The 25,695-nt window shown below is 46.1% G+C and overlaps 2 protein-coding genes and 2 long non-coding RNA genes across 6 annotated transcripts in view; 2 read left to right on the top strand and 2 right to left on the bottom strand.

Moving 5' to 3' along the window:
• The window catches only part of LOC310839926 (homeobox protein Hox-D3-like), a gene marked incomplete at its 5' end in the record, with an annotated part of 116,435 nt that overhangs the window by 29,711 nt on the left and 61,029 nt on the right, over window positions 1-25,695 (bottom strand). Inside the window, one exon of one of the 3 annotated variants that reach the window (XR_014561703.1) lies at window positions 7,710-7,846. The exons of the other annotated variants lie outside the window; for them this stretch is intronic. Of the gene's footprint in view, window positions 1-7,709; window positions 7,847-25,695 lie in introns of those variants that run through there. 3 annotated transcript variants of the gene reach the window in all.
• Window positions 1-25,695, top strand: part of LOC310840022 — a 141,317-nt gene that overhangs the window by 55,706 nt on the left and 59,916 nt on the right. The gene's annotated exons all lie outside the window — the stretch shown is intronic.
• Window positions 1-25,695, bottom strand: part of HOXC5 (homeobox C5) — a 74,145-nt gene that overhangs the window by 5,408 nt on the left and 43,042 nt on the right. The gene's annotated exons all lie outside the window — the stretch shown is intronic.
• On the top strand, window positions 14,752-22,230 carry LOC310840028. The gene is made up of 2 exons (XR_014561773.1): window positions 14,752-19,061; window positions 19,214-22,230. It is a non-coding gene; the product is annotated as an uncharacterized lncRNA (long non-coding RNA).

Below are 25,695 nucleotides of genomic sequence, written 5' to 3'. Positions count from 1 at the left end.
TTTCAGACCCAGGACCTACATTTAACCCTATTGTGCATTTGGGGATCCATTTCTTAATCTTCTACCATATATTCGCTCCTGTTGGGACCCAGTTCGGATCAGGCTACGACCCACTAGTGGGTTCCGACCCGCCATTTGTAGATCAGTGCCCCAAAATTGTAAGAAGGGTGGTACAATTCCCAGGATTGTGGGAAGTCAGGGCAACAGTTAAATTGCTATAAAATAGATGAATACAGTGCAAACAGGCCCTTAGTTTTTCCTTCTCCTCCTTCCTCTCCCTGACTCTCATTTTCTGAAAAAAGAATAGAAAAATGTGGTGTTGCTTTTACATCTGATTTATCCACCTAAACATGACCAAGCTGAGGTTCATAACAGCCCACCAATTCAAGCTCAGTGCCACAATACTATCTCTATTCTTTCTTTCTTTCCATTGTAGAAAGGGAGAGGGCTGGAGGAGATGAGCCCCATATCTGTTACATGGCTTCTACGTTCTTCCTGCCATAGTATTCTTTTCCTTGCCTTTCCATTATATATTTTGAAGCATAAGATAAGTCTGCTGGCAGGGATGTCAAGTGCTTTAAAGTCATTTGCCAGGAAGTGGCTGCTACCATCATCTCCTTCTCCCGCCCCCCCCACCTCCACTCCCTCCTCCCACCTAATTATACTCCATCAGAGATCTTCAACATGGGTGTTGAATTTAAGCACCTGCTTAAATTCAACCCCTTTCAACAAAGCCCTCTTAATCACGTGCTTTAACTTTGATCAAGTGATTAAATGTCACAGAGACCAGTGGGACTTAAGCAGGTGCTCCTAATGCTTTGATGACTTCAGATAGGATTACTTCCATCCTTGGATACTTAAGTACTTTTCCTGGAAAGAAGCCAATGAGACTACTTGATCATGTGTTTGAGGCAATCACCTTGTAGTCATTTTTTAGTAGACTCCTACTGATTTCCCCACTCTAGACCCTATTCTTCCAGTCCCGCATTTCACCTTCTTAAACTCATGGCCTCTTGAGGGATGGGTTTATCTGAATATGCATAGTAGATAAGCAACCAGGCCTACTTGCACAAGGAAGCTATCGCCTACTATTTATTTACTTACGATATTTCTGTCCTGCTCTTTGTCTTGCAAGATGATCCCAGAGTGAGTCACAATTGCTGCTAAAATACATAACCAACAATAAAAAATAGGTTGTTGACATCCATCTGTCTTGAGAGAAAATGGAGTGTGCTTCCGGGGTGAAGTCAAACTGCTGTGTTAGCAGCACCAAAGTGACTTTCCCTATATGGAGGCCCTGGGCTGCCCAGGCAAAAAGACCCCCCCTCTTGGCCTTGCTCAGGGGTCAGCAAACTTTTTCAGCTGTGGCCCAGTCCACTGTCCCTTAGACCATGTGGTGGGCCGGACTATTTTTGGGGGGAGCGGGAAATGAATTCCTATGCCCCACAAATAACCCTGAGATGCATTTTAAATAAAAGCACACATTCTACTCATGTAAAAACATGCTGATTCCCGGACGGTCCACGGGCTGGATTGAGAAGGCGATTGGGCCGCATCTGGCCCCCAGGCCTTAGGTTGCCTGCTTCTGGCCTTGCTGATGTGGTCCAAAGGAAACCAGAGCAATTTGCTTGGCACCAGCTTGGCTGCCAGAAGGAGGCATACAAGATGCCATCTAAGTGCCTTAGAGACTCCACTCCAGGTTTGTGCAGAGTTTACTTCTTAGCCTTTTCTTCTTCCAGAGATATCCTGTAAGGCAGCAGCGGTTTAGGATCAGAGTCGTCCTTCTCCAAATGGGCTACCTTCCCAGGTTGACATGCCCCATCTGCCCCTCACTTCCCTGTACAGCACGTGCAGAAACTGCCTTCTTGACTGTTAGACCCACAATTGGTCTCAACCGCTCACTCCACCAGAGCCTGTCTTCACATGCAAGGAACATCCCTAACTCACCAAGGGTTTGAGACCCATCAGCTACCCTGACCTAGTTTAGACGGCCAGTCAAAGCTGTTCCTGGGGTGTGGCCGCTGTCACATGCTGACAGCTTCTAGGAGCCACAGGTGAGAGCTGAGTGCAGGGTGGGGACCAAAGATGGACACTCTACATACCTCAGAAGGAGGATGACATGTCCCTCACCAGAGATTCTACTCCTCCTCTAACACCCCGTAAAGGTAAAGGGTAAAGGGGCCCCTGGCCATTAGATCCAGTCGTGACCGACTCTGGGGTTGCGGCGCTCATCTCGCTTTACTGGCCGAGGGAGCCGGCGTACAGCTTCCGGGTCATGTGGTCAGCATGACTAAGCCGCTTCTGGAGAACCAGAGCAGCGCACGGAAATGCCGTTTACCGTTTACCTTCCCGCCGGAGCGGCACCTATTTATCTACTTGCACTTTGACGTGCTTTCAAACTGCTAGGTTGGCAGGAGCAACTGGAGCTCACCCCGTCACAGGGATTCAAACCACCGACCTTCTGATCGGGAAGTCCTAGGCTCTGTGGTTTAACCCACAGCACCACCCGCGTCCCCTAACACCCCATACACCCCCCCCAAAAAAAGATAGGTAACACAAGAAACACTAGAGATAAGCGGTCAACAGGTCACCCCAAGGCCTAGGTAAATAAATACATTTTTAATTGGTGATGAAAGCTTAGAAGAGTTGGCACTACTCAGTTTTGTAAAGAGAGGTCATTGCAGAGTTGGGTCCCTTGTACTGAGGATGGCTTTTCCTGCCTCACCACATATCTAATTTCAGGATGATGTGGGACCATCAAAGGACATCCCTGTCAGATCTCAGAGTACGGGAAAGTCTGTAAGGGAGAAGAGCCTATTATAAGACACTTTACTTCAGCAAACCTAACTGAAAGTTGTTTTCCTCTGTCCCTGTGGGCCACTTCACACATTGCATGGCAACAAATGCAGGTTTGGCACCCAGGCGACACCTGCAGCCACTACCAGCTCCCTGTCAAGTGTGCTTGTATGATCCCCATTGCGCCCACACTCTACACATTTAGGAGTACACTTGAAGCATCTCAGATATTTCTTTTAATTGGCCCAATTAATTTCAATATTTTTTTCTTCTAATTCATATTTCCCAGTGCAGTGAGTGGGACTATCCACACACCCCTGACCAGGACTTGGCCAGGAAGGGGGAGAGATCACTAGTTGTTGCAAATCACAAGCCAAATGGTAAAGCTGCCCCCATCTCCTTTCCTGGACCACTCTCGAATGGGGTTAAAGGAGGAGAACCCCCCTTCGATATTTACCAGGTTTGCCCAGCCCTGAGTCACTTTACCGTGACGCAGACAGAAATTCAACAGGTAGGTGTCCAAACAGTAAGGCACCAGTTTAGCTTCCCCGAGCAAAGGCACAGAGTACAAAAGACAAAAAGTCCGTTTCCAAGTTTATTGAAAAAGCCACTCAAAAAGTTGCACATTTCTTAGAAGGTTACAAACAAGAAATAAAAACACTGTAAAATATAACTAGCTAAAACCATACTCACACAGCAACAATAGTTCAAAACACAGCAAGTAGTCAAGAGGCAAAATACCAGGGCAAGATGTTCTGCAATTTGCATCTGAATTCCCAAATCCTTTATCCTTGAAAACCCACCTGGAGGACAGGTTAAGGACCAATCATTTCTTTAGGTCAATTACCAATTTACCAATGGGTGTATGATGAGACTATATCTTCTGATTGTCAGGAGACCGGCACAGCTGAACTTTGTTTAGACTCAGAAACCTTGAGATCAAAAGGCTGTTCCCTCTGTTCCCAGGCCACTCTTTTATGTACCAGGCTCCCAAGTTGTATATCACTTGATAGCCTCCTGTACCTTTTACAACCCAATCCATACTCAGGCCCCCAGCTGCGCCAGGGTCTACAAATCAGATAACATCTCATCCTGCCTAGAGTCAAGATGTAATTGACTCACACCTCTAGAGACAGGAAGTTTTACGTTTAAAAAGACCAGATACCCATTCCCCAGAAGGCCACTGTTTTATTGCTCCCATAATGCCTCACTCCTGCGTGAACCAGCGTTTGACATACCAAGATTTCCCAACTTCACTACACCCTCCCCTCTAAGATGAAATTAAAGGGTTAAGCCCCTAAATTTTACCAGTACTATTTACACAATTGAGGTAGTTCCAACCAATCTGGGGCATTTAGTACAGTCATACCTCGGGTTAAAGACACTTCAGGTTGAGCATTTTCAGGTTGCGTTCCCTGGTGACCTGGAAGTAACGGAACAGGTTACTTCCGGGTTTCGCCGCTCGCGCATGCGCAGACGCTCAAAATGACATCATGCGCATGCGCAGAAACGACGAGTCATGGCGCACAGACGTGCAGACACGCAGATGTGGGTTGCGTTCTGCTCAGGATGCAAACGGGGCTCCGGAACGGATCCCGTTCGCATCCAGAGGTACCACTGTACCTCTAAAATAGCAACTCACTCCACAGACAGATACAAGCAGGACAGGGTGTCCGCGACTAGGTTCATTTTCTCAGGTATATGAGAAACTGTGAACTGATAGTCTTGCAGGGTCAGACTCCATCTGAGTAACTTCTGGTTAGTGTGTTTCACTCTTTCTAACCACCACAAGGGTGAATGGTCAGTTTGAACTTCAAAATTATTCCCCCACAAGTAGGGGTGGAGTTTGACCAAAACCCAAACCAATGCAAGACATTCTATTTTGACAGTGGAATAATTTTGCTCACGTGGTAGCAACTTTTTGCTCAAATACACAACTGGACGCCAGGTTCTTTCCTCATCTTGCTGAAGCTGTACACCCCCTAATCCTGTTTGGCTAGCGTCTGTCTGTACTACAAAGGGTTGGGCGCAAGCATCAACGTTGAGCTCACTAATGACTGAACATTTCAAAAGCACGCTGACACTCCTCAGTCCAGGTCAACTTAACAGGCAAAATGGTTAATAAACCTTCGATAATAATTCACTAGCCCAATAAAGGACTGCACATCCCCTTTTGTCTGAGGGTGAGACCATTTCTGTACATGCTGGACCTTGGCCTCCAGGGATTTGATATTTCCAGACCCCACCCTAAACCCCAAATAAATCACCTCTCCTTGAGCAAACTGACACTTGGAGATCTTCACCGTCAGGTTGGCTTCCTGTAACCATGACAAAACACTCTGCTTCATCAAATGAGTTCTCCCTGGTTTAGTACTGAAAGTACGGTCAAAAGACTGTGGAACATCAAAGAGCTCCCTAGCCTGTTGTTCGGACAAGGTAGGTAAGCGTAACACATCCAAGATACAGTGGACGCTTGGGGTGCGAACATAATCTGTGCGAGATGCACGTTCGCAACCTGCAGCATTCCCAACCTGCGTCTGCGCATGCGCAGGTTGCGATTTGGCGCTTCTGCGCATGCGTGACCGCCAAAACCTGGAAGTAACCTGTTCCAGTACTTCCAGGTTTTGCCGGTCCGCAAAACGAAAAAACGCAACCTGAAGCGGCTGTAACCCGAGGTATGACTGTACTTCCAGCCTGTTTTTATTCCTGCAAGAGGTCTATCGGGGCTGTAGGCACCTCCTCTCGAGCTCCAGAGATGGCCAACACAGAAAGCTCAGATTCAAGGTACCTTTTCAAAGAATTGGCATGATATTCTCTTGCTGCATCATGCAGCTCCTGGCATTCCACCAGATAGCACACAGAGCTCAACTTGGCCTTCACTATGCCCGGCCCATGCCATTTGACTACCAGTTTGTGGGGTCGGGTTGGTTTCAACACTAAAACCTGATCTCCCACTTCAAAACTTTTTGTCACCTCCTTCAAATCATAAAAACGTTTCTGTTCCAACCAAGCGCCCTCCAAATTCTCCTTGGCAAGTTGCCAGATGTCAGACAACGTCTGCCTCAGGTTAGCAAAATACTCAGACACAGAAGGTACCTTCATCTCCTCCTCCGACCCCTCCCACTCCCTCCGGAGCATGGACAGAGGAGTATTCAAAAGTCGACCAAAAATCAACTGATTGGGCGCAAACCCTAGACTCCTTTGATAAGCTTCATTGTAAGCAGACACAACTAAAGCCAGATCTTGATCCCAGCTAGACCCATGGGCCAGGGCACACTTCCGCAACATCTGCTCGAGAGTTTTCTGAACTCTTTTTATAAGCCCATTTTCCTGGTGCTGACCCACAATACTAGTGTGATGGTGGACCTTTGCCAGCTGCAAAGCCTTCTGAGTTAGCTCAGCCATTACATTGGTTCCCAGATCACCCACTAGAACCTTAGGTATCCCCAAAGAACCAAAGGCCAAAACCAAAGCTTTCACAAGATTTTGGGCAGAAGTATTGGGCAAGCTTGTAGCCCAAACATATCTAGAGGCATAATCAATTATTACACAAACATACTGCTTCCCAGCACGGGTTTTCTGCAGGGGGCCCACCAAATCTATTCCCCATTTTTCCAAAACATTTGTGTCAAGAGGTACACTCTGTAAGGTATTAGGCATGCTGCCTTTATCATTCCCTATTTTCTGACACACAACACAAGAGCGTACAAAGTTCTTTACACTTTGGTGCACATCAGGCCAATAAAAGTACCGGCTGATGCGTTCCAGGGTCTTCTGTACCCCCAAGTGGCCTGCCAGACCATCATGATGGGCTAAGTCCAGTACCTTAGGACGCCTTGACCCAGGAACCACCAGCTGCAAAACAACGTCTTTGTCTTTGATCTTCTTTGGCCAGAACTGTCTATACAAGAGCCCCTTTTCATACAAGAAGCGGGCGCGCCTCTTTCCTTGGGGAAGGCTCTCCACAGCATCCCAGGAAGCTTGCAAAGAGGGATCAGATCTCTGTTCGGCTTCAAACAATCGCAAATCCCCCAACACAGCGGAAGACCCAAGATCTTCCGAAACAGGAGGGATACTTTTCCCCGGTTCCTTGGACTGAAATGCAGACCTCCCTTTCGATCCCAGAGCCATCAGTCGACTCCCAACCGGCCGGCTTTTGTTTCCCAAATGAGGCCTGTTGAGCCTAAAAGTCTCAGCAAACTGCGCGGCTTGCTCAATAGTAGCAGGGCTTCGGTCCGCAACCAAGCATGCCAATTCCGCAGGCAAATGGCGGTTAAACTGTTCTTTGAGCATCAATTGTCTCATCCCTTCAAAGGTTGTTACATCCTTTGCCGACATCCAAAAGTCAAAATTCTGTGCCACTTTAGCAGCAACGAGGGTCAGGCTTTCAGTTGAGGCAGCTTTATCAACCTTTCGGAAAGCCCGCCTATAGTCCTCAGCCCTCAAACCATATATTTGCAAAACAAGGCACTTATAATGTTCATAGTCCATAGCATATGATAAGGGTACCTGTCCCATTAAATCAGCCAGTTCTCCACTGACTCCACTGACTAGGGCTCTCAGAATGATCATATACAGTCTTGGGGGAACTCCCAGATCTTGACAACTCCGTTCAAACAATTTCAGATAACTCAAAGCGTTTATGGGAGGTATATAACGAGGGAAGAGGCAAAGATCCAAATCCCATAGGCTAAACTCACGAGTTGCGCATCTTGGGGCCACATCTCGCAGCTCCTGGTCATGGCTGTACCTCGGGGCAGGGTGATAACTCGGTGCTTGTCCCTCCAGACGCCGAGGTTCCTTCTCCCCATACACGCAAGAGGGTCCGGAGCGTGGCCCATAGTCCTCCTCCTCTTCGTACTGTTGAGCCGACATCCTAGGCTCCCAATATCCTTCTGACAAGCAGACTTTTGTTGGACTAGCCGGTCGATAAGTAACAAGTCCACGATTCTCCTGGGGTTGACGCTCCGACTCTTGGTAGTCACCCGCAGCCACTGCACGGACCTCCCTTGGACGTCTCAACAGCTCCCTGTAATCAGGGATAATATATCTGTTTTATAATGAAGTTTAGCTGATGTGTTAGAAAGCCTTCTAAATAGTATGTGTTCACTGTAAAACTTGTAAGCAGATCTCTGCATACATGACTGGGGTCTCATGCTGCCTGCATAGCACAACTGCACCACCACCACAGTGTATGCCTCTTCCTAGAATCACAGGTTTTTAGAGTTGGAAGGGAAGCCAAGAGTCAACTAGTTCAACCCCCTGCAATGCAGGATACTTTTGCCCAATGTGGGGCAAGAACCAATGATCCTGAGATTAAGAGTCTCATGCTCTACCCACTGAGCTAGAAACAGATGCAGTAGTATGACTGCACTGGAAAACGAGACTTTGTACTGTACAGCTAATTTTCCCAATATGCAGCGACTAAGAGGGACCCGGACGCAGGTGGCGCTGTGGGTTAAAGCCTCAGCGCCTAGGACTTGCCGATCGAAAGGTCGGCGGTTTGAATCCCTGCGGCAGGGTGCGCTCCCGCTGCTCGGTCCCAGCGCCTGCCAACCTAGCAGTTCGAAAGCACCTCCGGGTGCAAGTAGATAAATAGGGACCGCTTACCAGCGGGAAGGTAAACGGCGTTTCCGTGTGCGGCTCTGGCTCGCCAGAGCAGCGATGTCACGCTGGCCACGTGACCCGGAAGTGTCTCCGGACAGCGCTGGCCCCTGGCCTCTTGAGTGAGATGGGCGCACAACCCCAGAGTCTGTCAAGACTGGCCCGTACGGGCAGGGGTACCTTTACCTTTACCTTTTAAGAGGGACCCAGTGAAAATGAAATCAGGCTACATCTGTGGAGATTCCCTCTTCTGTTATAACTAATAGTGGTTTCCTTGATTTTATCTGGCCACCCCTAGCAGTGAGTAACCGTGTCACCCTCTAGGGAAGGCTCGGTGTGGTTTATTGTGGTCACACAACTGATGGTATGATGTACTGGGTCTTTGTCCATGGGATACTGGAGTGGCTTGCCAGTTCCTGCTCCAGGTGGATCACGTTTAGTCAAAACACTCCACTATGACCTGTCCATCTTGGGTGGCCCTGCACAGCATAACTCATAGTTTCTCTGAGTTATTCAAGCCCCTTCCACAACGACAAGGCAGTGATCCATGAAGGAGATGTATGTATGTAGTGACGTATTGAAGTGAGAGCTGGACCATCAAGAAAGCTGATCGCCGAAGAATTGATGCTTTTGAATTATGGTGCTGGAGGAGACTCCTGAGAGTCCCATGGACTGCAAGAAGATCAAACCCATCCATTCTTAAGGAAATCAGCCCTGGGTGCTCACTGGAAGGACAGATCCTGAAGCTGAGGCTCCAATACTTTGGCCACCTCATGAGAAGAGAAGACTCCCTGGAAAAGACCCTGATGTTGGGAAAGATGGTGGGCATAAGGAGAAGGGGACGACAGAGGACGAGATGGTTGGACAGTGTTCTCGAATTTGACCAAACTGTGGGAGGCAGTGGAAGACAGGAGTGCCTGGCGAGCTCTGGTCCAGGGGGTCACAAAGAGTCAGACACGACTAAACGACTAAACAACAACAACAATGTAGTGGGTAGAGAAAGTGACGGGGAGGGCTGCGTTCAAATAATTGCTCTACTATGAAGGTCACTGGTTAGCTGTGTGGCAGCTACTGTCTCTCAACCTGTGAATGGCACAGGATAAAGTGGGATTAACCCCATATATTCTACACTGAGTGACTTCGAGGAAGGTACATAACATAAAATGCAGTTCATCTATGCAATGCCACTCTAAAAGGAACAGCCAGGTAACTGCAAAATAAAATCATGATGTGATAGGATGGAAGGTTGTATGAATCCCCTTCAATCTAAATGATAATCAGGTTGTGTGATCTTTTTGAATACAGTGGTACCTCGGGTTAAGTACTTAATTCATTCCGGAGGTCCGTTCTTAACCTGAAACTGTTCTTAACCTGAAGCACCACTTTAGCTAATGGGGCCTCCTGCTGCCGCCGCGCCGCCAGAGCACAATTTCTGTTCTCAGCCGGAAGCAAAGTTCTTAACCCGAGGTACTATTTCTGGGTGGAGTCTGTAACCTGAAGCGTATGTAACCCGAGGTACCACTGTACAGCCATGCATTAGCCCTTTTGAAAACATTCCTTTAATCCAACAGAGAAAGGTAAAGATGCATTGTCAGGAGAGCAGGGCCAAGCAGGTTCAAATAAGAAAGAAAGCACAAATAGATGGCAGTAAAATGATGCAACCATTTGGTTGATAGTGTTCAAGGGGAGGGGAGATCTCCTCTCACATCACTCAAGGCAAGCCATACTAGTTTAAAAATGAGAGAGAGAGGAAGAGAGAGAGAGAGAGAGAGAGAGAGAGAGAGAGAGAGAGAGAGAGAGAGAGAGAGAGAACGCATTATATTCCAACTAATGACCTTGATCTGTGAGTAATAACTATAGGCCATTGAATGGTTTATATCCTATCTCAGAGGTCAGCCTCTGAGAAATTTCAGTGGTCCATTCTGCCCTTCGTATTTCTGATTGTGTGAACAAGCCTTACAGCATTTTAAACTCTCAAGAGGTGCAGCAGCTCTTTTTCAAAGCAATAGCGTCAAAATGGCTTTGAAATAGAAAATTTGCACATCTGTTGGGAGATGATACCCAGATGCAAATTCTGAACTTCAGCCAAGAAAAAAAAAAAACACCATACAAAGAAGAGCCATAGTCTTTAGTGCTCTGGAAGTGTGCAGAGTTTTAGTTCTGGGTTCACAGATGTCATCATCATTGTTTGGGTTGTTTTAATCATTTGCAGGAAGAAAATGGATATCACCCCAGTCACCCAGTTTATACATCACTGTACTATACATAATAATGCTTGTTTAACTCATTAGAGCAGGGATGGGATGGGGAAGCTACAGCTCTCCAGATGTTCTCAAACTCCAGTTCCCACCATTCATGAACATTGACCATACTAGCTGGGGCTGCTAGAATTAGAGCTCAACAATATTTGGAGAGGTGCTTGCTTTGGCAGCACATACACTAAAATCGGAATGATACAGAGAAGATTAGCATGGCCCCTGTGCAAGGATGACACGCAAATTCATGAAGCGTTCCATTTAAAATAAATAAATAAATATTTGGAGAGTTACAGATTCAACACCCCTTATATAGGGAGTGTTCAGAAGTCTTCAGCGATTCTCATAACAGGGATGTGGGACCTCAGACCCAGGGGCCAAATGTGCACCCAGGGTTCTCTATGTGGCCCTCAGGAGTCTACCATGTCCCCAGCCCCTCACTGGTCCACAAGGGAATATGACCATCAGGCTGAAAAATTCCCCCACCCATCCCTGCCTTAACATTAGACTGAACGTTAGGAGAAACCTACAGTGGTACCTTGGGTTACATACGCTTCAGGTTACATACGCTTCAGGTTACAGACTCCGCTAACCCAGAACTATTACCTCGGGTTAAAAACTTTGCTTCAGGATGAGAACAGAAATCGTGCTCTGGCAGCAGGAGGCCCCATTAGCTAAAGTGGTGCTTCAGGTTAAGAACAGTTTCAGGTTAAGAACAGACCTCCAGAACGAATTAAGTTCTTAACCTGAGGTACCACTGTACTGATAGTTAGAGCATCTTGACAATGGAAGCAATTACCAGAGGGAGGGAAGGGGTGTTGTTCTAGTGAAGATTGGAGAGCCATCTTCTGAGGATGCCCTAGCTCTGGATTTCCTGCATAAATCAGGAGGTTGGACTAGGTGGCCTACACAACCCATTCCAAGAATATGATTCTGCCCCTATTAGGAGTTGCTGGTATTAACCCTGCAGCACATATTTGGGCGAGGGGAGCAGGGAGAGATAGTGGATTGAAGGCTGCCTTGGAAGCAGGGTCTTCCTGGTTCATGTCACAATTCCATGTGCGTCTATCCAAAAGTAAGTTCCAGCTAAGTGTACCCAGGATTGCTGCCTCACGGAGCAATCCTCCTTACCTCATGCACATTTGGAAAGGACAGAGCTCAGTGGAAAGAGCATCTGCTTTGCATTCAGAAGGTCTTGGGTTCAATTCCTGGCATCTCCAAGTGGGACTGGGGGAGAACTGTGCCTGAAACCCCAGAGAGCCGATGACAGTCCGTGTGGACAGTACTGACCCCGATGGACCAGTGGCCTGAGCCAGTGGAAGGCAGATTCTTCTGTTTGTATGTAGATGGTGTGTAGCTGCCTCTCTGCCAGCCTCCAACAGCAAAGAGGAGCACCTCCATCTGGCAGCAGTGGTTCTGTAATGGTAGAGGCGCCACCTTCACCAAGATATTCTGGTAACACGATATTTTGGGGCAAGGGACTAGTGTGTTTGGACCCAAAGACCATGGATCCCTTCAACAGTCTAATCCTTGGACGCTCAGCTACACCTTCAGCCTGGAACTGGCATAGCAAAATTAAAGGGGCAGGTGGAAAACCCACCTTCCACAACACACACACACACACAAAGTGCATATCACACATATTCATTTCATTCTATTGCATATAGATTCATCACAGATAATAACACACTGATAGATAAGAACATTTTAAAAGCTTGCCAGATCAGATGGTGAACATCCATCTAGTTCCACATTCTCTTTCCAGACCAATCAAATAACTCTGGAAGCTCACGAGGAGGATGTGAAGGTGGTGCTTATTCTCCAATGTGTATTTCAGCATCAGGTATTGTATATTGTCTGTATCCATTGAGGTTCTATATAGGTATCAGGGCCAATAGCAATTGATACCCACCCTCTATGAACATCTCACCTTCCTTTAAAGCAGGGATTAGGAACCTGTTGGCTGTGGCTCCTATCAACCCTGACCACTGGTCATGCTGGCTGTGGCTGAGGAGAGCTAGAGTCCAACAACATCAGGAGGGCCACAGGTTCCACACCGCTGACCCAAATCATACCTTAAGGACACCTAGCTAACATCATGAAAATTGAAGGTTTCCAAGGCAGCTCAGAAATATTGACCCCCCAAACACAAGTTTTCCCAAAGAAATTCCTGTTTCTGTAGTTTAACACCCCCCCAGTCAACCTGCCCATATCTTAACTGACAAGGGAGAAAACAATTGCATTCTCTCCCACTACCTTATTTCTGAGATCATTTCCCCACTTTTCTCTAGGCCAGATGTTGTTGAGCCAGGCTCCTTAGAAGCTTATCCAAACTTCATCAATGAGAAGTTCAAAACTAATGACAACCGGATAACTTGTACACCACTCTGATCCTTCCATGTAGAACAAAATTATAGGGAAATGTCAGGCAGATATGGTGGCCATCTTTGCATTGCCAAAAGGGAGGACATGAATTTGCACAAATTTTGCATTTACTAATATGTGGGGTGTATAGTGTGTGTGTGTGTGTGTGTGTGTGTGTGTGTGTGTGTGTGTTGAGAGAGAGAGAGGGAGGGAGGGAGAGAGAGAGGGGGGTTTAAATTTAGAAACAATTACTGTAATTGAAATAGAACTATGACATATCTCACCATAATGGGGAATATTGACCAGGTAACCTGTGTTATCCAGGTACTAGTTGCTGATAGGTAACTTCAAAGCCCCCTCTCTGATCTCCCTTCTTATTGTTCTTTAACTTTAAAACAGACTCAGACTGGACAGCCCTTCAAAGAGAGGACTCCTTCAAAGAGAAGGCTATAAAGGAGGCCACATGGCCACCCTATGGGCAGGGCAAGTCCTTGGGTGTCAGATTTTCTGGGGCAATTTGAGAATAAGAATTTGAAGATGTGCTCCAAACTGCAAGCCAGAATCTTTTTCAAGATACAGTGATTCTATGGCGGACATGCAGAGGTTTCACATGGAGACAATCATGTGTAGCAGCAGTTCTATGATGACAAGGATTTAGGCTCAAAAAATGCATTTCTTCCTTGGAGCAAACTTCATTGAAAACAATGAGACTTATATCTGGGCAGACAATTATAGTACTGTACAGTATTGCTAGTTTTAAAAATGACTGATCTCAGTTATGCTCACCCTAATCACTGAGCTTCTCCATAGTTCTGATTGTAAACTCTGAGATAAAGACTTTCTCCTGCTTAGCTCACCACACATACAGATAATACTCTTGCTATTTAATCAACAGTAGCAATAACACAATCATCTCTGCACTGACTTCCTTGGGAGACACTCATAATCTGATTTGAGGAGCATGGTTGACCCTATCCTGAACCATACTCTGTCAGCCTTTCCCACCATACCACCATCCATAATCCATCAGCCCCAGTCATCATGGCCAAGAGTCAGGAACTACAGTTGAAAACATAGCAGTCATCTCACTTGAGGACCACAAGTTCCCTAGTAGTAAACCCCTTGGTTCTGTTGTCAATAAGCACAATGCTAGATCCAGTGGCGTAGCGTGGGGGGTGCAGGGGGGGCAGCCGCACCGGGCGCAACATCTGGGGGTTAGGGTGCGCAAATCCAAGGGTTAGGGGGCGCAAATCCATGGGTTAGGGGGCACAAATTACTTGCCTTGCCCCGGGTGCTGACAACCCATGCTACACCACTGGCTAGATCTCACTGAGTCTCTCACTCCATAAGGAACATTGTGTACAGTACACCCAGGATTATTGTGCATCTGTAAACAATCCTCAGTTGTACCTTTACACTTAAAACACATTTATGAATGGTGGGTGGAGAGCTTCTGTGCGTGAAGCACAAATTTAGCAGGTGAAATATTTTCATCTCACTGCATAGCCACTGCTGGGGAAACCTTTCCTTGTTGATCCCCTGACTGCTTGGCTGTTAATAATGTTTATGTACTACAGTCAGTGCCATCAATGGCACCCAAAGTAGCTAACAGATAATAAGGAATAAAAACCAACAGCACTTAAAAACAAAAGCACAGTCATATAAAACCTGCAAATTGGGCAGTCCCATAATCAACCAGACCCTAAGAACACAGCAATAAAGAAACAAAACAAAAATGCCTTTCCAAACACAAAAGGTCTACACTTGTTGTCCTAAGGAGAGCCTTACACAAGCCTCGCTGGGGATAGTATACCAGGGTGTGGGTGCAACTGCAGAAAATGTCCTGCCCTGTTGGACAGGCTGTAGAACAAACCTGTCTAATGCTGAACAAGGAATCACCTTTGGATCTTAATAAGCAGTACAGCATCTTCTCAAATACACCAGTGCCTTGAATTGGGCCTGAAAGCTAATGAGTGCAGCTAGGCTAAAACTGAGTATTTCCAGGGCATGCTCTGAAAGAACATGAGACTACCACCTCACCGAAGATAAGAAGCTGTGCACCTAATGACTGCCTGAATGGGATGGGTATGAGTTTGTGCTTACAGATCTTCCCATTATGCAGTAGGCTGGGGTGAGTAGTGAAATTGGGAGAGTCTTGGGAACAGATGGGGGCAAAGAAGCACATAAGCAGCACGTGGGATGTGCAGAAAGGGGAGATTAGCGAAACCAAAGAATAAAGAGCTGTTTCCACATGTGTGTCCATCATTTGATGATTAAAAACACCCAATGATAACTGCGTGTCGGAAATGGGGTCTCACATATATAATGCCACAGAACTTTCACATTAACTTAGATAAAATGCTTTTCAACGAAGTCACTTCATACTTTCTATTGCTGGTCATCAAACTTCCAGTATTTATTTATTTTTTGTAAAGAACTCATACATGACATTGTATGATATGAACCATGCCAGAGTCGAATGCATGGAGGCAAGGGATGGGAGAAGAAAGAGGAATGTTTTGATACTAAATAAATATATAGTAGATTATTCTGCTAAGTACCCTCCCCTGCCACTGTTTGTTAAAGCTTAACTTCCTGCTTTCTTCCTTTGTAATAGTTCAGACACTTTATGAATGACCCTAGTGTATACACATAGTAAACCTGATCAAATGGCCCTTTAAATAAATGTTTCCATCGTTAACAGAAGCCTGACAGACAGAAATTTACCAGATGAAGCTTTTCCTGGCATGGAGACACAAGTAGTGAGGGCAATAAATCACCTGTTTAATTTCTGGTTTTTGGTGTTGGGCTGTTAAAGGCACAAGTGCTGGGCTAACCAGCAACCATAACCATCAGCCAAAATTCTTATGGCACATTAGCCAAAGCACCTTCTCCCATCCTCTAGAAATAGATTAAAACCAAACTCTGCATGATAACATACATAGAGCTTTAAGGAAAACTTTATCAGAAGTTGAATGAGCCACACGGTCACTGAAAGCTGACACCACCAGGCATGCATGTCATGTCCTGATCTTGAGATGGCTTCTGTTAGGAGGATTGGCTTTATAAAGTTTTAAGACCTGCCTGCAGTTAATTTTATCGCTTGATCTATTCTGCAATAATTTTTGTATTACAATTGCATTTTTATTGTTTATTTTGTATTTCAATGTACTCTTGCCTAGAGAACTTTGGTTATGTAGCAGCACAGAAGCATCAAGAGAAGCTTCTCTCTTCACTGACAGGACTATGGTAGCTGAATCATAGGTGATAATATCCTGTTCTCTGTGAGTCTGTTACAAGTAAATGAGGGTTATATAGTACACCAATATCAGGGACACATTATGCCTCTGAATACTAGTGCTCTCGTGTCCTGCTTATAGCCCTCCCAAAGACATCTAGTAGGCTACTAGGAGACAGGATGCTAGAACATACCATGCATTTCAAGTACATTCTCCCACCCCCAAATCCTGGGAACTACAGTTTGTCCCTCAGAGCTCCAATTCCCAGTACCCTTAACTAACTACAGTTCCCAGAATTCCAGGGTGCTTAAAATGTATTGTGTGTACATTGTCCAAATGGGCCTTTGGTTTGTTCTAGCAGGGCTCTTCTTATAGTCCATCTCAGGTGTCTCAGCAAGACAACCTTGGGACATGGGAAGGGGCAAGGAAGCATTTCTTTCCCCTTTCCCCAGGGATCCATAGTTCTGAGAGACATGTTTGGAGCACTAGCCAACAATTCTGAGTGACCTCACCAAAGTACAATTCCAAGAAATGTTGAGGGGAAGCCATGTCAAATGTTAAAATCACATAAACCCAGATCAGATAAACCCTACATTTCTGTAGCGTAGATTCAGCTGGAGTGAGGGATGTGTTTCCTTTCCTTTGGAGGAAGGAAAAACATTATGCACATCCTCTGAGAAACTTACATGTATTATTAACTAAAATATCCATGCGTTACTGAGTTGGGTCCTGCCTGGGGAGCCCTAGATAAGGACTTGTTGTACCCACATTTTATTTTCTCCCGTCTGATTACTAGGACATGCTCTATGACAACACTTTGTAACCACAGGCTGGACTTTGTCCAGGCTTCCTTTTCGCGTGTGAGTGTCCCATAATAATAAGCAGCCAGGCTGCAGGGTCAATCCATAATGAAGAGTTCCCATTGGTGAAAACTGAATCGTTTAGGGGAGCAATAGAGAAAAGGGCGGCGCGGTGAGAGGAGAGAAGCGGCTCCACTAGCCGGTGACCTCTGAGTGCCCTCACTTAACGAATTCAGATAGACAAAGCCACAGACTTTTGTGTGTGTGTGTGTGTGTGTGTGTGTGTGTGTGTGTGTGTGTGTGTGGCTGCAGTACAAGTGACCTGAAGGATAACATTTAAGGAGACTGACCAGAGCTTTTACTAGTGACAGCTCAGCAGCCCAAATTAAAGAGAAAGAATGAAGTCTTGCTAAAATTTGGAGCGAAGGAAGGAACTGTTTTGAATGCATGCCTCCAAGAAAGGTTGCAGCACTGTTAAGTGTCGTCTTCTGCTGGCCTTGCTCCAAGGCGTCGTTCATTCCCAACCTTTGTCCTACCACAAATCGGCAGGCCTTAGTAATCAAAACCCTATTTCGCAATGCTCAGGGGTGGAGAATGAACACAAAAGGACAGCAAGTAGAGGCGCCATTTAAGGAAAGTGATGGTCGTCCTTCCCGGCGCCCCCCTTACGTAATTCAGGCCACGTATGATTATTCTTGAAAAACACATTCCCCACCCCTCACTCCACGAAGAGGTAGCCATGTTAGCCTGCTGCGGCACCTTGCATCCGATAGCATAGATCGTGCACTCTAACCCACGAAAGCTTTTGCCATGATAAATTTGCTAGTCTTGTAAGTTGCTTCAAGACTCGTTGTGTTAACCTATATTTTCTCCCGTAGGAAAAATAAGCCTGTGTGTGTGTGTGTGTGTGTGAGAGAGAGAGAGAGAGAGAGAGAGAGAGAGACCACCTTTATCCAACACTTATGTTCTATTTTTTATGACCTATAATTAAGACTATGAAGTGACTCAAATGACAACGGCTCCTAATCCCTCTTTGTGAACACATATGGCTGTATCGCAGCATTCATGCTCCTTCGTCTTGGATGCATCCAAGAGCCGTTGGTCCTTCCTGGGTCCTATCCCCATCCGCCCTACTCTGAAATCGCATCCCTGGTATAAAGGACAGGGGCTTCCAATGAAGGGCAAGCCTTTGCTGGTGTTATTGATGCCCCAAATGTAGATACAATCAATCAAAGAGCTCCACTGAAGTACATCGCGCTGTTTGGAGGAGGGCTGTCTCCTAGCGCCTTCCCCGTCCTTCCCTGCCTACACAGGCTTGCGAGATTCTGACGAAAGAGAATTGTGGCCTCTCCAGACGAGAATTCATCAGTCTGGAACGTAGCCCTCAGGTGAAACTCGTCTGCCAGCTCCACCAACCACCTCCCCCTTTTTCTTTCCTTAAAAAGGCTTTTGGCTTTGGGGTTCCTTCCGGAGGTTAGTGGGTGGAGCTCAGCCTCAACCTACTGGGAACATGGGAGTTCCGAAGACGTTTAAGCAAGGATTTCTTTCCTCCAACACCCCAACAAGAGAGGTTCAGAAGCTCAAAGTTATCAGCCATGGATTTTCAGCGGGGAGGAGTAAAAATAAATAAATCCATGGCTAATATTAACACCCATATTTGTGAGGGAGTGCAGTTGGCTACTGACCAATGAAAGATGGGCGCTCTGCGTTTGCTCAGGCTCCAGGGCTGAGAGGCATAATCGTATGCTCCAGGGCTGAGGCCGGGAAATCCCGGAAACAGCAGCAATGCTATAGGTAGATGATCACATTACTTTCTGTACAGTCCACTTTCTAAATATATCCAGAATAATCATTGTCTGTCTCTGTCCCTTACAGGGCAATCCTGTCTTCCAGGTACCTTAGTGTGTAGTACGGCTTGCAATGAATTTACTCCTATTTGAGTGAAACTAGAACTTCAGCCCCCTGATCTTTAATAACCTATGCATTATTTTATGGTATAGGCAGTGGCGTAGCGTGGGGGGTGCAGGGCGGGGCGGCCGCACCGGGCGCAACATCTGGGGGTTAGGGTTAGGGGGCGCAAATCCACGGGTTAGGGGGCGCAAATTACTTGCCTTGCCCCGGGTGCTGACAACCCACGCTACGCCACTGGGTATAGGGTCGGTTGGACTTCAGAGACTCGGCTTCTCTTTCGCCCCCTCCCCACTCCTCAGAACACTTTATGGGTTATCTTTTTGCAGTTATTTGAGCTTTCTGGGTGCTTTGGTAACTCACGTCCCTTTTCTTGTTGGCATCTGATATAGTGAAAGACTTGCAAGTTTATGGAGTGGGGAAAGGATAAACTAAATAAAGAATTCAGGCCAGGTTATCTGTAAAAATAAGGAATGTTAAGTTAACGTTGCTAACATCCTGTTCTATGTTGAAGAAAGGAGAAAAATTGACAGAGAACGCCATTTTTTAGTCAATATTACAATCTATTGTGAAATCAAGGTCGGGTGCCAGACATCAGTGTGGTCTCCGCCTGTCTCCACACAACCTCCGCCCCTCTTTTCTTCTTTTTCTAGCATCCCTCAAGTCTTCAACAGGGTGAGGGAAGGGGGTGGAGTAATCTGCACTTTGCTTTCCAGTTGTAGTCATTGCAACGTGGAGATCTGCAATCTATCTCAACGCACAGAGACCTCTTATCACTTTTGGAAATTCTTAGAAAGCATGGGCTGGTGCTTTGATTACAAGCGAGTCCAGTGTTATGACAGATCCTTTTCGACTTTCTCCCACTTTTCAATGAATCGCCGGTTGGTTTTAAACGCATTTGACACCCCACCCCCAAGAAGTCATGGGATTAAAGGTAGACATCCCCTAATAAGGGAAATCGCTGTCTTAAAAAAAGAGGCAGGAGCTTATTCCTATGTGAGGTAGTTGTGCGTGACACAACTGAGGCTCTACTCGGGGAGACTTGGGTTCAAATCCTGGCACAGCCACAAAATTTACAAGACTCGTCCTTTTCGAAAGCTTATTGAGTGAGCTTGTGTCAGTCTAACCTACCTGATTAGATTGGTATGAGGATCAAAGGGGCCGACCATATACTTTGCCCTAAGGTGTGCAATTGATTAAACTAAAACTCAAAGTGAAGACTTGCCCAAGGCCACTCCAAAGACCTTCCTACCCCACCAGAAATCTGAAGCTACTTTATAACCCCAACCCCCTTGAGCTAACTCACAGCTCATCGGCTGACGAAACTGCAGCATCAGTAGGATACCCGCGTGAGTGAAGGAGCCCTGACATATCAAACACCACAGACAGAACTTTCAGTGGAGTCAGTCAACTGCTCCTAATCCGGAGTGGTGGTCCATGTGTATGGCGAAGTAGGCCTTTTGGGGCTGCCACAAAGTGACCCTCTGTTGTTACCACACTGGTCCCAAATCCCAGCTGGACGCCACTTGCCCTTGGCATGACCCTGCCCAGAAATCGATATGGTGTCTCAGTCCAATGGAGTTGCTTAATTCATAAGAGAAGGCAGATAATTTAGTGGACAGAATAAGGGTTTAAAGGAGTTCAGCAGTGCTAGATGACCGGTGGTCCATGTGACTAGTTCAATATTGACCAGACCTCGATTTCAACCCAGCTCTGTTCGATCAGGAGCCCAAGCAGTGATATTTGGCCCAGAAGCGATATCCTTAACTGAAGAGAAAACCCGATTCCCCACCCAATCCGCTTAACGCGCACCTTATCCGCAACATTATTACTAGGTTTTTCCCATGACAATCACTCAGTGGGCGGTAAGTATTGTATGGTGAAACTATCGTTACAATATTTGCATAGCCTAATACAAAGGTTGCCTGATGGTGGGGTGGGTGTGTTTATACATATATTTAGATAGGCCTCGATACATTATTAATTTCCGCCATCGGTCGACCGGTGTATTAATTTGAACAAAGTCGCATAGAGTTACATTGCAGATTTAAACCATTTTCAAACCTCTTTAAAGTTAATTCCTCAAACTAAGGGGTCCTTAGAAACGATGCTATTTGAAGAAGTTCATAGCACCTGCAGCAGTGCAGTTCCTGGGAGTCTTTGGGAGGTATCTTTGGTAAATGACTTTCAGATTGTTAACATTTGTTATGTAGATCCTCGAATGAATGCTAAGGGATGGATGCGTTGGCCTCGACCGCGCATTTACCTGGAAGTAAGTATCCGGGCTGTCAACTGAAGTGAGATCTGAGTGTGCTCATGCTTCAGATCTGAGACTGGATTCAGCAAATCGCGTTTAAATCCCAGCCTCGTCCCGGTAGCTTTTGTATCTTATGTTACGACCAAAGAGGTGCTACTCAAAACACGGTAAAGCAAGCCTAACTCCTATTCAGCTCAGTGACACTTACGAACCTCCATAGGCTCTGGACGCAAGGATCCTGAAGGCACCATGTGCTATTGATTTGAATAACATGCCTTTCCACTTACTGGAGGATGTGTGCAAATCCCATTAATTTCAACGGTACATAAACTTTGCACGGGTCTGGATTGCTCGCATTGCCAATAAAATAACACTGTTTAGGTGTGCCTCATACACACTCACCTTCCCATCCAAATCTCCAAACTGTACCGATTTAATTTATTCTAGGCAAGCTAGCCGATCTTCCTATCTCAGGCTCTTCCAAACACTAGGAAGCAAGTCCCCTACTTCGGCGTAAACGTGCGAGGAATCCGGGTATTCTACTTGAAAGGCCAGCAAAATGACTGTCGTGGAATACCGACTGCCATCGGAATAATAAAGGGATATGGGTTTGGTGGTCTGTTTCCCCAGCCTTCAGCATTTGATGATCACCTCTGACTCTGTTCTGCGACCATATGCTAACGTGCAGTCTTGAGTTTTTCGAGGTAAGGTCTGTATCAGCATCCTACATGCAGGCGGCATAATTCAGGGGGCATGAATTTGAGGGTAGGGGACAAGGTTTGCTTGGGGCACTAAGGGAGTTTAACTGAAATGAATAGTTATTTCTCTTGGCTTTTATCGCTGTCCATCTTTATAGCTTGCTGACCAAAACGTTGTGACCGAGTGGGAGAGGACGACCGCGCTCAAACTCCTGCAGAGGGAATCACCTTTCACCAAAGCAGCGAAAACTGTAAAGTCAACTCGGAGATTGCTCACGAAGGGCTCGTATTTTTCCCTTTCCTTTTTTTTTTTTAAGGACTCTCTGGCAGGTCGTCACAGAGAATCGCTGCCGGCTAATATCTGCAGCGAGTAACCAGCCAGAGACAGAAGAGAGGAAGACCGAAGACAGATAAGTCCAAAAAAGACTAAAGATGAAGCAATAGCAAAAGCGGCGGGCGGAGAGAAACTGGAAGGGTTTTATAAAAAATTTAAAAAAAAAAACAGGGCGAAGGAGGGGGGTTCTCCCCATTTGGTGCGAGGAGAGTCTTCTTACACGGCTGTGCCTAAAACCAGGCCGGATCCAGCTGCAAAGGTGTCTCCAGGTCAGCAGCACCCTCCTCCCGCCCCCTCTCTCTGCCCCCTTGGCTAGAAGTATGTGGGGCTCATCCGGACAAAAGGGTCAGGGAGTCGAAGAAGGATGAATGGCTTTTGAAAGATCCAGGCGGAACACGGACAAGCTGTTTCGTAACAAACGTCAGACGTGGCTGCTTGACCCGTAGAGACTAATGGGATTTTAGGAATGAAGAAGGAGCATTTCAGGAATGCCCACCCCCCTTGTATCTTCTTGTTTCCCCCAGTCGGTCTGATCTGATAACACCCACTCTGTGTCTGTGTGGGAGGTAGTATCTTTAATGTAACAAGTTAGATTGTGGACGTGTGGTCTCCCCCGGCTTCACTGTTTAGAAGGAAGAAGACTTGCTTCCCTCCCTCTCTTTCTCTCTTGTTCTCTTCACCCAGAAAAGTCCCATGCCATCTATATCTATCTAGATAGATAGATAGATTAGATAGATAGATAGATAGATAGATAGATAGATAGATAGATAGATAGACAGACAGACGCGGGCGCGCACATAGCATAGCAATATCAATCGCACAGGAAGGAAGGAAGGAAGGAAGAAGCATGTACAGGCCATGCGATCGCAGGCCCTGGAGCTGTGCTTGATTCAGCACACCACGCGTAGGGGAAGGGGGGCGAGTTTCTCTCTCCCCAAACATCTGCAGCCAGACATTTGATTTTTAGAGCTCGACTCTGCCAGACGTTACCGAGGAGTCTTGCAAGGAATTCCCTCTCCGCAAAAAAACGCGAGCCAAGCCAAACCTCCGCGGAAAGTCACGCGATCCTTGCAAAACGTGAAGTGGCCCAGTAAGTTTCCATAGGCACATCCTCCTGAAGTTCATGAGAACTTTTTGGGAAGAGGTGGCTAGAGGGTGAAACCCCAGCACATTGGATCCAAAGGCACTTGTGCCCAACTGGCACTCAGGACCACTGAGGTTGAATGGCACACAGGGAATGGGTTTGAACCTAGAACCCCTGGACACGGGAGAAAGTTAGTTCCAATGGCACTGACTTCCTAGCAGTATTTATTTTTAAGTGGGGGGTTAAGGAGCAACTCTAGCCCATCCACACTGGAATTTTTGCCCTGGATTTTCTTCAAGTATGAATTGTGCTTTACAGTCCTAGATCCAAGCAGAAGGAAAAAGATAATTGGATAGCTCAGTTGGTTAGAGCGCAGTGCTGATAACACCAAGTAGCTGATCCTATCCCCCTATGGGACATCTGCATTGCAGGGGATTGGGCCAGATGATCCTTTCCAACTCCATGATTCTGTGATGTGTGGAGGGTAGACCCACGCCTTCGTGGAAGGGCCTTAAGGCTAGTTCATACACCTATCACACATCATAGGACTGGTTCACTCAAAGTCTGAAACATCTGGTGTTGCCTCCTGTGTGTGAATGGGCCACACGCCAAACAGAACTATCACACGCCAAACAGAACTTTCCCCTTTCTCCCCAGGCTACCTTAAACACAATACTTTTCAACAGAGTCAGTTCACACTTTTTCACTTACCATGTATCAGAAATGCATGCTAATCAAATGTTGATATAGTAGTATATGTAGGAACCTCTTACATCTAAGAAAGTATGCCTAGGATTGTGGTGACAAGTGGTATCTATGGCTGTGATACCAGCTAGCAGTAACAGACAGGCACAATACAAAATGCATGTTTGTGCCTCCTAGGCATCTCTCAGGTAGACATACCTACTAGTACACCTGTTTGCTACCAGGTTAGGTTTAAGGTTTAAATATTAACGTATAAGATCCTCAGCAGCTGGAGACCAGGTTGCCAATGCAGACATTCCCAGTTATGGAAATCATCATCAAAGGCATTCCGGCTTGTGGCACAGCCTGCAGATGGCCATCTGGCAACAACCAGCAAGAAGGCCTGTTCTGCATGGCATCCAAACTCTGGGATGGCCTCTCTCCAGAACTAAGGCAGCCACCAACATTGATACTCTCTAAAATGTCCTTGTTGGCCTGGCCGTAGTCATTTCTTTGCTAAGCAACTGTAGAATGCCAGGTATTCTTCCTGACTGACTGGGCTTGATGTAAATTGTATAGGTATAGGTACACGGACATTGCCTTTTATGATACTACTGTACACCTCCTTGAAATGCTGGCCTAACAGGTGATATATGCATATTTTAATAAATGAACAAATCAATCCAATCTAAAAATCAAAAGGAAGGAAGAATCACAAACAAGTTAGGGCTCTAATCATGTACAAATTTCCTGCAGCTCCCAATTTATTTTCATTTAGCAGGTTTATGCCCTCAAATATACACCTAGACAGTAGACACACAGGCATAAATGACCTTCAGTGGAGATGCACACACCTATATACAAATAGGCATCTATACAGACACTCTGGCACAATTACATCATGTCATACAAACATATTTAAACCTTTTTGAGTTTGGGCACCTATGCTATGTAGTCAACAGTACCTACAAAAATAGACCATGCTCCTCCAGCAATACTGAGCACACGGACTGATACATTTAAGCAGAAATTTTTGGATCGATTTAAAAAATAATAATATGTTTCCTTGGATCCAGGCCAGGTAAGGTAGATTTGTGGTGAAAACTACTGTAAAAATGACGCAAACATACACAGGAGTGGCAACCTCTCACTTTTATCTTCTTCCCAGAGGTGGGTGGAAATAGCTTGTGTGAAAAATATAGGGGAGGGTCCATTTTAAAATAATAACAGTAACTTAGAATATCTACTATCTCAATCAGGAAATGAGCTCAAGCAGGAAAAATTAGGTATTGAGTGAGTTTCACTCCCGCACTGACACCAAGCAACTTAAAATGCTTAAGTCAGGGTGGATCGTGTCCCGAGACGAGCCTAACATAACGTTTGAAGTAACCCCAAATACACACGGCCTGATCCATCACGCTAAAAGTGCGGAATCCTGTCCTAAACACCGTAGAATCTCATAGGTTTCAATGCCATCTAATAACCATCTTTCAGCCTCGTGTAAGTCAAGGGCCATAATCCTGCTCCATTCCAAGCAGGGAGAAGGGTGCTAACCAGACCGATTGGAACAAACGCCTGCTTAGAAGCAAATCCCACTAAGTTTAATGGGGCTTACTCCCAGGTAAAGCTGGTGTAGGAGTCCAGCCTAAGCCTCGCTGGAAAGTAAAGGGGC

Source organism: Podarcis gaigeae, assembly GCF_964106915.1.
Source record: "Podarcis gaigeae genome assembly, chromosome: 2".
Classification (NCBI taxonomy): Eukaryota; Metazoa; Chordata; class Lepidosauria; order Squamata; family Lacertidae; genus Podarcis; species Podarcis gaigeae.
This window is presented reverse-complemented; position numbering and strand designations above follow the sequence as displayed.